This window comes from Peromyscus californicus, unplaced genomic scaffold, assembly GCF_007827085.1.
Source record: "Peromyscus californicus insignis strain IS unplaced genomic scaffold, ASM782708v3 Scaffold_6__1_contigs__length_162567912, whole genome shotgun sequence".
NCBI classification, from domain to species: Eukaryota; Metazoa; Chordata; class Mammalia; order Rodentia; family Cricetidae; genus Peromyscus; species Peromyscus californicus.
The window spans coordinates 108,754,667-108,766,096 of NW_026294584.1; positions in this window are offsets into that span (position 1 = coordinate 108,754,667).

Consider the following 11,430-nt stretch of genomic DNA (forward strand, 5'->3'; position numbering starts at 1 on the left):
CCGCTTTTAATCCCAGAAAGTGAGCCTTTAATCCCAGGGAGTGATGGCAGAAAGTAGAAAGGTATATAAGGCGTGAGGACCAGAAACTAGAAGCATTTGGCTGGTTAAGCTTTCAGGCTTTTGAGCAGCAGTTCAGCTGAGATTCATTCTGGATGAGGACTCAGAGGCTTCCAGTCTGAGGAAACAGGATCAGTTGAGGAATTGGCAAGGTGAGGTAGCTGTGGCTTGTTCTGCTTCTCTGATCTTCCAGCATTCACCCCAATAACTGGCCTCAGATTTGATTTTATTAATAAGACCTTCTGGGCTGGAGAGATGGCTCAGAGGTTAAGAGCACTGACTGTTCTTCCAGAGGTCCTGAGTTCAATTCCCAGCAACCACATGGTGGCTCACAACCATCTGTAATGAGATCTGGTGCCCTCTTCTGGCTTGCAGGAATACATGCAAGCAGAACACTGTAAACATAATAAATAAACAACATAATAAATAAATATTTTAAAAAAATAAGACCTTCTAAGATTCTTGCTACAAAGTTACCCTTGCTGAAGCTCAGGGCAACGCTGGTGCCTTGGAGGATGCAACCACCTCTCCATACTGTGGAATAAACTCAGTTATGGCAAGGATATCAAACAATTGACAATTGATACCTGTAACTGGAGTATTCCTGTGTCCACCCAGCTCCTGCAGCTGCTCAGGCCCAATTAAACACACAGAGACTTGTATTACTTATAAACTGTATGGCCATGGCAAGCTTCTTGCTATCTGTTCTTATATTTTAAATTAACCCATTTCTATTAATCTATAAGTTGCCACATGGCTCGTGGCTTACTGGTATCTTACGTCATGCTCCTTCTCGTGGCGGCTGGCAGAGTCTCCTGACTCAGCCTTCTTCCACCCAGCCTTCTCCTCTCTCCTTGTCCCACCTACACTATCCTTCCTGCCCGGCTACTGGCGAATCAGCATTTTATTTATCAATCAATCATAGCAACATATATTCACAGCATACAGGACATCCCACAGCAGATACCCACTTCCCTATCTGAGTATATTACCCTATATTTAGGTAATAGCCTCATATGATTAGGAAGGTTTGCAAAAATCATCATACTTGTCTTTCCTTTGTGCAACTGAGGGATTGCAGAAGGTGAGTGCAGACCCCTTATGGCCAAAGGAGAAAGCAAAGCAACGCACCCCATCCCTCTGTCCATGAAGTTAAAGTCACTGCTGTCTGATGGAATCACCAGGGACCTTTTATAATCAGGCTGCAGCCAGGCCAGTTACATCACAGTCCCTGAGAGGGCCAAGGCCTCACGGTTTCTGAAGCTCTCCACGTGGCTGCAATGTGCACCTGAGGCTGTGAACCATCAGGGTCAGCCATTAGGTTATGCTTGGAAACTCACATCAATGGGACACTGTCCCAAGACCTGCAAACACTTAGCTAAAACAGCTGTTCCCAATGACAGTGTACATATTCCCGGTATTAGTGTCACCAGAAATAGAAAAGAAGTAGGAACCATGATTTACTCCTTCAAAGGCATTTAAACCGAACCACTCAGGGATGCCGGGCTTTCATTATATACAGGGCTATTCACTGCAGCAGATTTTTGTAATAGAAACTGTGTTCCATAGGGAACTAGCTAAATAAATTGTGGTCAACAGCAGAATAGGTAGCCATTAAAAGAGCAAACTACACATATTACAGAATAACAACTCTGAGCAGGTTTGCCCCCGCCTAAAAGACGACAATCCTTGACTTTTCCAAGCTTACATTAGGGCTCTTGCACGGGCTTAACTCTAAATGAGGATGAACCATGCAAATTCAAATTGTGGGGTTCCTTATTCAAAGACTTACTAAAAAGTAAAGACCACAAGAGGAAAGTATTAAAACGGGTCAGGGCTCCTTCCTCGGGCATGGCTCTGGGTGTGGCCGCACAGGCTGCATGCTCAAGAGGAAACAGGTGGTCCACGGTGGAGAGAAAAGGGATGGTGGAGAGTCAGCAGTCAGGAGGTGCAAGAGCTGTGGAGGAGAAAGAACAAAGGATTCGAGCTGAAATCCTTAAATAGAGTAGTCAGGGGAGGGGGCCAGGAAGAGTGAGAGAGGAAGCCAGTGCGGCTTTCTGGGTCGAGAGCGGCAGTTGATGATCAGGGGCTGGCTGGGGCAAAGTCCCAAGGACTTCCCAGAGTGTGGCTGGAGTGCTAAGGACTTCGCTGAAGCCCCAGGAAGAAGGATTTGTAGGTGGATACGTGGGAAGGTGGGCAGAGGAGCGAGAAAGCTTCAGCAGGAACCAGAAGAAAAGGGGAGAGAGCGGGGATCTACAGGATGCAGATTTTATTTTAAATGTGTGTATACATCCCTAACATGGAAAAATGTCACCATATCCAAGCTAAAAGAGCAACTCAAAATATGATTCGTGGCTAATTCAAGAAAATAAAAACTTGACTTTATGCACACACATATAAACATGCACACACACACACACACACACACACACACACTCTAAAAAGATTAGAGATGTAATAAAAACATCCGTTGACAAGTCAGTTCTTTTAAATGCTCATTGGGCCATTCTAACTGTTGTGCATAATAATGGGCTTCATCATGACATCTTCACACATGTACAGGATCACAGTCACCCTCCACTGCTCTCTTCACACCCGCCTCCCACTGGCCCCCATGCTCTTTCCAAATATTTCCCTTTGTAATTTCATGAACTTGAAAAAAAATAATGTAATATTTCCTTTCTGAGTTTCACTTGGTTTGCTTAACATTATGCTAAGAGTCCCACTCGTTTGTACTTTCATTTATATTTATGGCTCAATAAGACACACACATACAATGCATATATGTCACATTTTCTTTACCCATGCAATGACTGATAGGTACCTGGGCCGATTCTAGAACTTGGTTATTGTGCACGCATAAACACACACACTGACCTTGATTCTCTTGGGTGTATACCCAGCGAGAGGGAGAGCTGGATTGTGTGGTATCTCCTTTGAGGGGACTCCCATGCTGATTTCCATGGTGGCTGGACTCTCATTGCCACCATCAATGGGTAAGGGTCCCTCCCACACACTCCTGCCAGTATTTGCCGTGTTTTGGTTTCTTGATGACAGCCACACTGGCTGGAGTGAGATACAATCCTAACGTCATTTTGATTTGTGAAGACGTTTAACATTTTTTTCATGCAGGTACAGGTCATCTGTGTTTTTTATTTTGAGAATTGTCCCTTCAGTTCATTTGCCTACTTACTGATAGATCTCTGTTCTTTTGGTGCTTAACCTTGTCAGTTTTTTGTATTCGGGGAATCCGTTCCTGTGGAATGAGGAGCTAGCTGCCCAGCATCCTCTCCATTTTCTTGCAGGCTAGGTCTCTTCTCTGGTAAATGTTTTCTTTGTAAGCAAAAGTCTTCTAATTCGGTACAACCCAATCTCCAGTTCCTGCTATTTCCTGAGCAATTGAGGACTCCGTCAGAGAGTTCTTGACTATAACTGTATTTTAAAGTATTTCCCAAGAGTGGTTTCAAATGTGATCCATGTTAGATTGGTGTTTGTACAGGGTAGAGGAAGGACAGAGGCTCAGTTTTCTTCACATGGCTATTTAGTTTTGTCACCACGGCTTTTGCGAAGCTTGTCTTTTCTCGAACATGTTTTTGGCGTCTTCTCAAGAACAGCAGGCTGGAACTGCATGAGTTAACTTCCTGGTACCCTGCTCTATTCTGTTGCTCCTTATCTGTTTCTGCGTCTGCAGCATACTGGTGTTTCTCTGCAGTACAGTTTGAGATCAGGCTTTGTGATACCCTCAGAATTGCTCTTTTTGCTCAGGATTTCTCTAACGATTGAGGGTCTTCATTTATTTTTTATTTATTTCACTCTCTGCATGAATGGTTTTGCCTGAATGTGTGTTCCTGCACCACACGCATACCTGGTGCCTGCAGAGGTCAGAAGCGGGTACTGTGGCCCCTGGACCTGGAGTTATGGATGGTTATGAGCCATTATGTAGGTCTCCTAACTGGCTTCAGGGCATCTGTAAGAGCAATGAATGTTCTTAAGTGAGTGAGCCATCTCTCTAGCCCCCTATTCACAGCTTTTTTTTCTTTTATAACTCCAGTATGAATTTTAGGGTGTCTAATTTTTCAGAATGCTCCTAGAGCTTTGTTGAAGATTGAACTGAATCTGTAAGTTACTTTTGGTAATAATGATTTTCAGCATATGAATTCGTCCAATCCATGAATTTCTTTCCCTCCCTCCCTCCCTCCCTCCTTCCTTCCTTCCCTCCCTCCCTCCCTCCCTCCTTCCTTCCTCCCCTCCCTCCCTTCCTCCCTCCCTCCCTCCCTCCTTCCTTCCTCCCCTCCCTCCCTTCCTCCCTCCCTCCTTCCTTCCCTCCCTCCCTCCCTCCTTCCTTCCTTCCCTCCCTCCCTTCCTCCCTCCCTCCTTCCTTCCCTCCCTCTTTCCTTCCTTTCTTTTGTGTCTTCTTCTATTTCTTTCTTCAATGTTTTATCCTTTTCATTGTAGAAGTCTTGTACCTCCTTGGTTATGGTTAATGTAGGTATTTTATTTGATTTTGGAACCATATGAACAAGTTTCTCGGATTTCTTTTTCAGCATGTTCATTATTGGTAGAGCAAAATAGCTGCTGACTTTGTATACTGATATTGACCTGTTTGTCAGACTCAAGAGTTTCCCGGTGATGTCTTTAGGGTCTTTTTAGTATAGGTTTCCTTTCCTATTTATATTTCTTTTCTTTTTCTTGCCTTACTGCTCCAGTTAAGAACTCAAGCACTATATTCAATAAGAGTGGAGAGAACCAATAGATACACCTGTCTTGTTCTCGGTTCTAGGTGAACTGACTCAGGTTTTCCCCATTCAGAGTGGGGCTACTGGTTCATCACATAGAACTGCACTATGTGGAGGTATGTCCTTTGCTTCTTTTGGGCTTCTATCATGAACAGATGCTGAATTTTGTCAAAGACTTTTTCTTTCCTATATCAGTTCACATGGTTATGTGATTTACATCTTTGATTACATATATATACTGTGATGGTTCAAAAGAAAATGGCGCCCAAAGGGAGTGGCACTATTGGGAGGTATGGCCTTGTTGGAGTAGCTGTGGTCTTGTTGGAGGAAGTGTGTCACCATGGATGCTTTGCTCAGTGTGATATTCAGTCTACTTCCTGTTGCCTGCAAGATGTAGGAATCTCAAATACTTCTCCAGCATCATGTCTGCCTACACATCACTATGTCCCACCATGATGCTAATGGACTGAACCTCTGAACTGCAAGTGAATCACCCCAATTAAATGTTTTCCTTCGGAAGAGTTGCCGTGGTCATGGTGTCTCTTCACAATAGAAACCCTAAGACATGTGCTGTTATAGTTATTTATATGTATCTGTTGTACCATCATTGCATCCCTAGAATGAAACCAGTGTGATCATGGCTGTGATATTAATGTGCTATTGTCAAATCTAGTTTGTACTTTTAAAAAAAGATTACTTGTGCATGCGCAACATCCTTCTGAACACTTGCAAGGTTCCCTTCCCATCTCTAATTTTATTAATGTGAGTTCTTTCTTTTGGCTAGTTTCAGCTAAGGGTTTGTCAATTTTATTCATCTTTCTGAAGAGCCAAATTTTTACTTTGTTGATATTTTTTCCCCTCTTGGTCTCCACTTCTTTGATTTCTGCCCTGATTTTTATTATTTCTACCAATTTGGGGTTGGGTTTGTTCTAATTTTTCTAACATCATTGGGTACATCACTAGACTATTTATTTGAGACTGATTTTAAAATGTAAGTAGGTATACCTATGAATTCCCTCTTAAAACTACCTTCCTTATATCCCAAAGGATCTGGTAAATTGTGTTTTCATTTTAATTTGATTCTAGAAACTTTTTAATCCCACTCCTCAACTTATTCAACAACCCACTGATCACTAAAAAATGCATTGGGCAACCCCCATGAGTTTGTAATTTCTCTTCGTATTGGTTGTAGTTCTCCCTCATTATGATTTTCATATTAAATATATAAGAACATATTTAAATGACTTTTAGGTGTGTTAAGGCTAGTTTTTTGACTTTTAATGTAATCTATTTTTGAAAATTTTGCATAGGCTGATGAAATTCAATAGCTAGTTGTAATATTCTATAGGTGTGTAATAAGCTTAATCTATGCTGATCTTTAACTCTGGAGTTTTATATTAAGTTTTATATTTACAATCATTAAATATAAATGTAAATATATTAAAAATAAATATAAATATAAATCACTGTCTATTTTCAGACCCCGACTACTTGAGTTCTCATTTTCCATTCTTTGGCTTTCAGTCTCTGTATGCCTTTTGCCAAGGAGGATGTTTATAGACAGGAAACAGTTAGATCTTATTTTTTAAATGCAATCTACAAGTCTACATCTTTTAATTGGAAATTAAAAGACTGTTTACACTTAGGGTTATTGTTGAAAAATAAGTCTTAATTTCTCCATTACCCCGGAGGTTTTCTGTTTAAGTGAGTTAGCACCCTCTGACCCTTTCCTAATTCTCATAGTGAGCCTTGTGAGCTTTATACTTTCCCAAGCTCTCAAGCTCATGCACATCTATCTTCTTCTTCTCTGTGTAGAATTCCTTCCAGTATTCTCTGCAGTTCTGACTTGGTGGTCATGAACTATTTCAGCTTACACTTATAATGGGCGGACTTTCTTCTTTGATTTTAAAGGGTCATTTTGCTGGATAGAGTAATCTTGGTGGGGACTGTTGTGTTTCATGGTTTGAAGTGTATGAGCACACACCCTGCTGGCTTTGAGTTTCTGCTCAAGAGGTCTGCTATTGTTCTCATAGGTTTATCTTTGTAAAGAACTTGGCACTTCTCTTGCAGTTCCTTCCTTGTCCTGTGCTCTTGTTATTTTAGTTAAACCAGGGCATGGGGAATTTCCTTTCTGGTAACATCTTTTGGGGGTTCTGTTGTACTTGAAGGCCTATTCCCTGCCCCCACCTAGATTTGAGGGAACTTTTCCCTTAGTTCACTGAATAGGTTTTTCTATGCTTTTATTTATTTATTTATTTATTTAACTATTTATTTATTTATTTATTTTGAGCCAGTGTTTCTCTGTGTAGCTTTGGAGCCTGTCCTTGAACTCACTCTGTAGCCCAGACTGGCCTCAAACTCAGAGATCCACCTGCCTTTGCCTCCTGAGTGCTGAATTAAAGGCGTGCGCCACCGCCGCCCAGCCTGCTTTTAGTATATATTTAAGTTCTCTTCAATATCATAGACATACAGATTTAGGTTTTTGTTTGTTTGTTTGGTTGGTTGGTTTTTGTTTGTTTGTTTGTTTTTTCAAGACAGGGTTTCTCTGTGTATCCCTGGCTGTCCTGGAACTCTTTCTACAGACCAGACTGGCCTTGAACTCAGAGATTCACCCGCCTCTGACTCTGGAGTGCTGGGATTAATGGAGTGCGCCACCACCACTCGGCCTAGACTTAGATTCTTAGTGATGTCCCAGAGGCCTTAAATATTATAGTTATTATTTCTTTTGAGACATTTGAATAGAGCAATTCTTCAACCTTTTTTTTTTTTTTTTTTTTTTTTTTTTTTTCGTTTTTCGAGACAGGGTTTCTCTGTGTAGCTTTGCGCCTTTCCTGGGACTCGCTTGGTAGCCCAGGCTGGCCTCGAACTCACAGAGATCCACCTGGCTCTGCCTCCCGAGTGCTGGGATTAAAGGCGTGCGCCACCACCGCCCAGCGCAATTCTTCAACCTTTTGATCAGTCCCTGATACTCATCCTTCCATTTGGTTTTGTCTATCAATCTATTAGTCACACTTTTCATTTCAGTCCTTTGAATTATCGAGCTGTTCATTTCCAATATTCTTTTTTTTAATTATCTCCATTTCTTTGTCATTCAAATGTTTAATTTTTTATCCACACCTTGACATCTTAACTTCATTTATATTTACTTTAATTCTCCAAAAGGTCATTAATAACTTTTAATATTAAGCTTTTTAATTTTTTAGGATTTTAAACATTTCAGTTTGGATTTAATTTTTAAGTTATGAACTTTAAAAGGAGTCATGTTTATTGGCTTCTAGAATTACATGTATATATATATATGTATATATATATTATTATTTTTTTTTTCTTTTGAGAGGAAGTCTCACTATGTTGCCCAGATTGAGCTCACGTTCACCTTCTACCTCATGCATCTGAGTGCTGGAATTATATGTTTTTTTGTTTTTGTTTTTTCAAGACAGGATTTCTCTGTGTAGTTTTGGTGCCTGTCCTAGATCTCACTCTGTAGACCAGGCTGGCCTGGAACTCACAGAGATCTGCCTGGCTCTGCTTTCCGAGTGCTGGGATTAAAGGTGTGTGCCACCACCGCCCGGCTCTGGGATTATATCTATGTGCCACTACACCCACCCAGTAACTCCTGTTTCTGTGTTGCAGCTTATGTCATCGTTAGGATGGGTATATCGTCTGTTTTATATGGGGTCTTCAAGTAAGCTGCCTTCTCTTGAGGGGTTAATCCTTAGGACTGTTCCAGGAGAAAACAAAATACTGTAAAAGTAACGTCATCCACATAAAAAAGCAAAGACAACTACTACATCACCGACCACCACCAAAAAGGAAGTGGTAAAAACCACTGAAGGATACCTCTGAGGTTAAAAATTAATAAAGGAAGAAGTAGTGAAAGAATTGAGTAGGAGCAAGGAAGGGAAGACAAGATGCTGCAAGGCTAAATAAAAGAATAAACGTATATGAGGAGGAAAAAAAGACAGATTCTGCTTACAAAATAAAAAGAGCATATAAGTAAAACTAGATAAAGGTAAGAAGATAAAAATATGAAATATTTTAAATAAAGTAAAAATGTCAAAAATAAAGCCCACAGATGAAAGGTTTAAAAAAAAAAAAGATGAAGAATTGTTGAAGATGTACCCACAGATGCAATAATGGCATGAACATCATAGGAGTAACCTATAATTTTCTGATAGAATTTAAGACACATTGCACAAGATAAACCCACCTGTCAATACTGTCAGGCCAAGAGCCTGTGGCTAGACAGGTTTCAAGCTCCAAGGCAGAACCTACCTACTACAATTATTCTGCTAAGTGGATATAGCATTATACCAACTTCTAATGGGTTAGTGTTATACTCATCAATTAATGCATCTCTCAACCCTCACCAGAGAAAATTTTATTTGTAGTACACAGTGGTAGGGAACACAGAAAACCACAACCAACCAAGGTGTAGAAAATAAAAGACCACAGAATGCTCAGTCCTAAATGGGACATGTATTTCACATCCTCTCCTACCAAAGCTCAGGGATCATTGCAGAAGATGGTGGAAAGGCAAATACCCAGAGGAGTTGTTGAATATGAGGAGACAATGTCCCCAGGGCACAGCAGAGTAGCTGCACATAAGAACTCATGATTGTGACAACATGCATAAGACCCATGCAAGATGAAGCCATACCAAATCTCAGCATGGACAGGGGAGGTGGGCATAAAATCCAAACCTTAGCTGAAGACCTATTGACTTCTTTAAGAATGTTGCCTCTCCAAAGGGGTTCCATGGGAATCCTAAAACAACCCAGGCTGTTTGCAAGACTATAGATCTGTTATTCTCCACAAAGGATGGTAAGTCCCATTGCTGAAGACAACGCATTCACAACTCATTGAACATAGAGAAGTTGAGCTGGTGCCTACCTAGAGCCTTCACCCCTATGTTCTAGTATCTTTAGTACAGGAAGGTATCTTGCACACTACCAAATGAGAAACACACACAGCAAACCAGCCACAAACCTTTTATCTACAAGGGTGGCCTGCTTGCAAAATATGCTAGTGTATACTGTTGGACAAAGCTTGTGGGAGTAAAAATAAAACAAAGTAAAAGACAAAAATAAAAACAAGAACAAAGTGACTCCAGTGACTTTCTGTTATACTCAGAGATCAGTGCTTTGCTCAGCCATCATCTTGCAGCTCAAGCATCATCTTGCAGCAGATGGGAACAAATACAGAGACCCACAGCCTGACTCTCACAGCAGAGAGTGAGAGACCTTGGAACACTCAGCCCTAAACAGACTGTCTCCATCAAACCTCTCCCCTCAGGGCTTAGGAAACCCTGTGAAGAGGAGGTGGAAAGAGTATAAGAGCCAGAGGGGATGGAGGATAGAAAGGAAACAAGGCCCTCTGAATCATCCTGATCAAAGCACACATGAACTCACAGAGACCCAGTCAGCATGCACAGGGCCTGCATGGTCTGCACCAGGTCCTTTGTATATATATTATGGTTTCCAGTTTAGTGCTTTTATGGGATTCCTGAGTGTATGAATGAGTGAGTTTCTGTTTCTTATGCCTTTTCTTGGGCTCTTAATGTTTGTTTGTTTTGTTCAATTTTGACGTGTTAGTTTAGTTATCTTATCGTATTTTATTTTATTATTATCCCTTAGAAGCCTGTTAGTTTTCTAATGAGAGACAGAAAGGGAGTGGATCTGGATGGGAGGGGATGAGGGAGGAACTGAGAGGAGTAGAGAGAGGGGAAGCTGACATCAGGATATATTATCTGAGGAAAAAACTATTTTCTGTAAAAGGATAAAAAAATACACTAATAATTAGAAAATAACTGTACTGGAGAGCCAGGACCAGAGGATCCTGACAAATATCAAGTAACAGGGAACCTGGAAAATAGTATCATGGGAGATTTTATTTATAAGATCTTTTAAGTTATTGCTCCCCCAAAAGAAGGATTTTTAAATTAAAAAAAAAATGTCCTATTGCCTCTGGGGGGAAAAAAAAAGCATGTTGCCTCTGGTAAATCGACTGGAAGGTCACATATCCAAGAATTGGCGGGCAACACAAATTAGACTTGATGCATGGAGGGAAAAAAGAGAGAGAGAACACAGAGTTCAGTGGACAGGGAAAGGGCTTGAATCTGTAAGGAATGGTGTCCATGAATCTATCAAAGCACAATGTACAAAATTCTCAAGGAATCAATTAAAAAAAGAATTGGAGAAACTTCTTTTTTGGTCCTCTAATGTAGACCAATTGCTAAATGGTGTTATTAATAAAAAACATGGAGCCAGAAACTGGGGTTAAAGCTGAGAGATCAGAGGAATAGGACAAGCCACAGCCAACCTCACCTCACCACCCTTCAGTCTCCAGAAGAGACCTACTTCCTGTGTACTGGTACTCACTTTGTGTGTGCAGAGGGAGCAAACGTTCCCGTTGAGGAGTCCTTCCTACCTGACTGAGCTCTGCCCTGGAGGGGAAGAGCTCAGAGAACTGGCAGTCCACCCGATACTCCCAGAACTGTCAGAATTTACAGTGGAGGGAACTGCCCTGTGGGACAAAGGAGGTCGTTGGAACCCAGCCGTCTGCTGGACCTCTAAGTTCAGAGCTCTACCTCCTTACCCACAGCCAACCATCGGTGGAAGGAAGGTAGGTCTAGGGG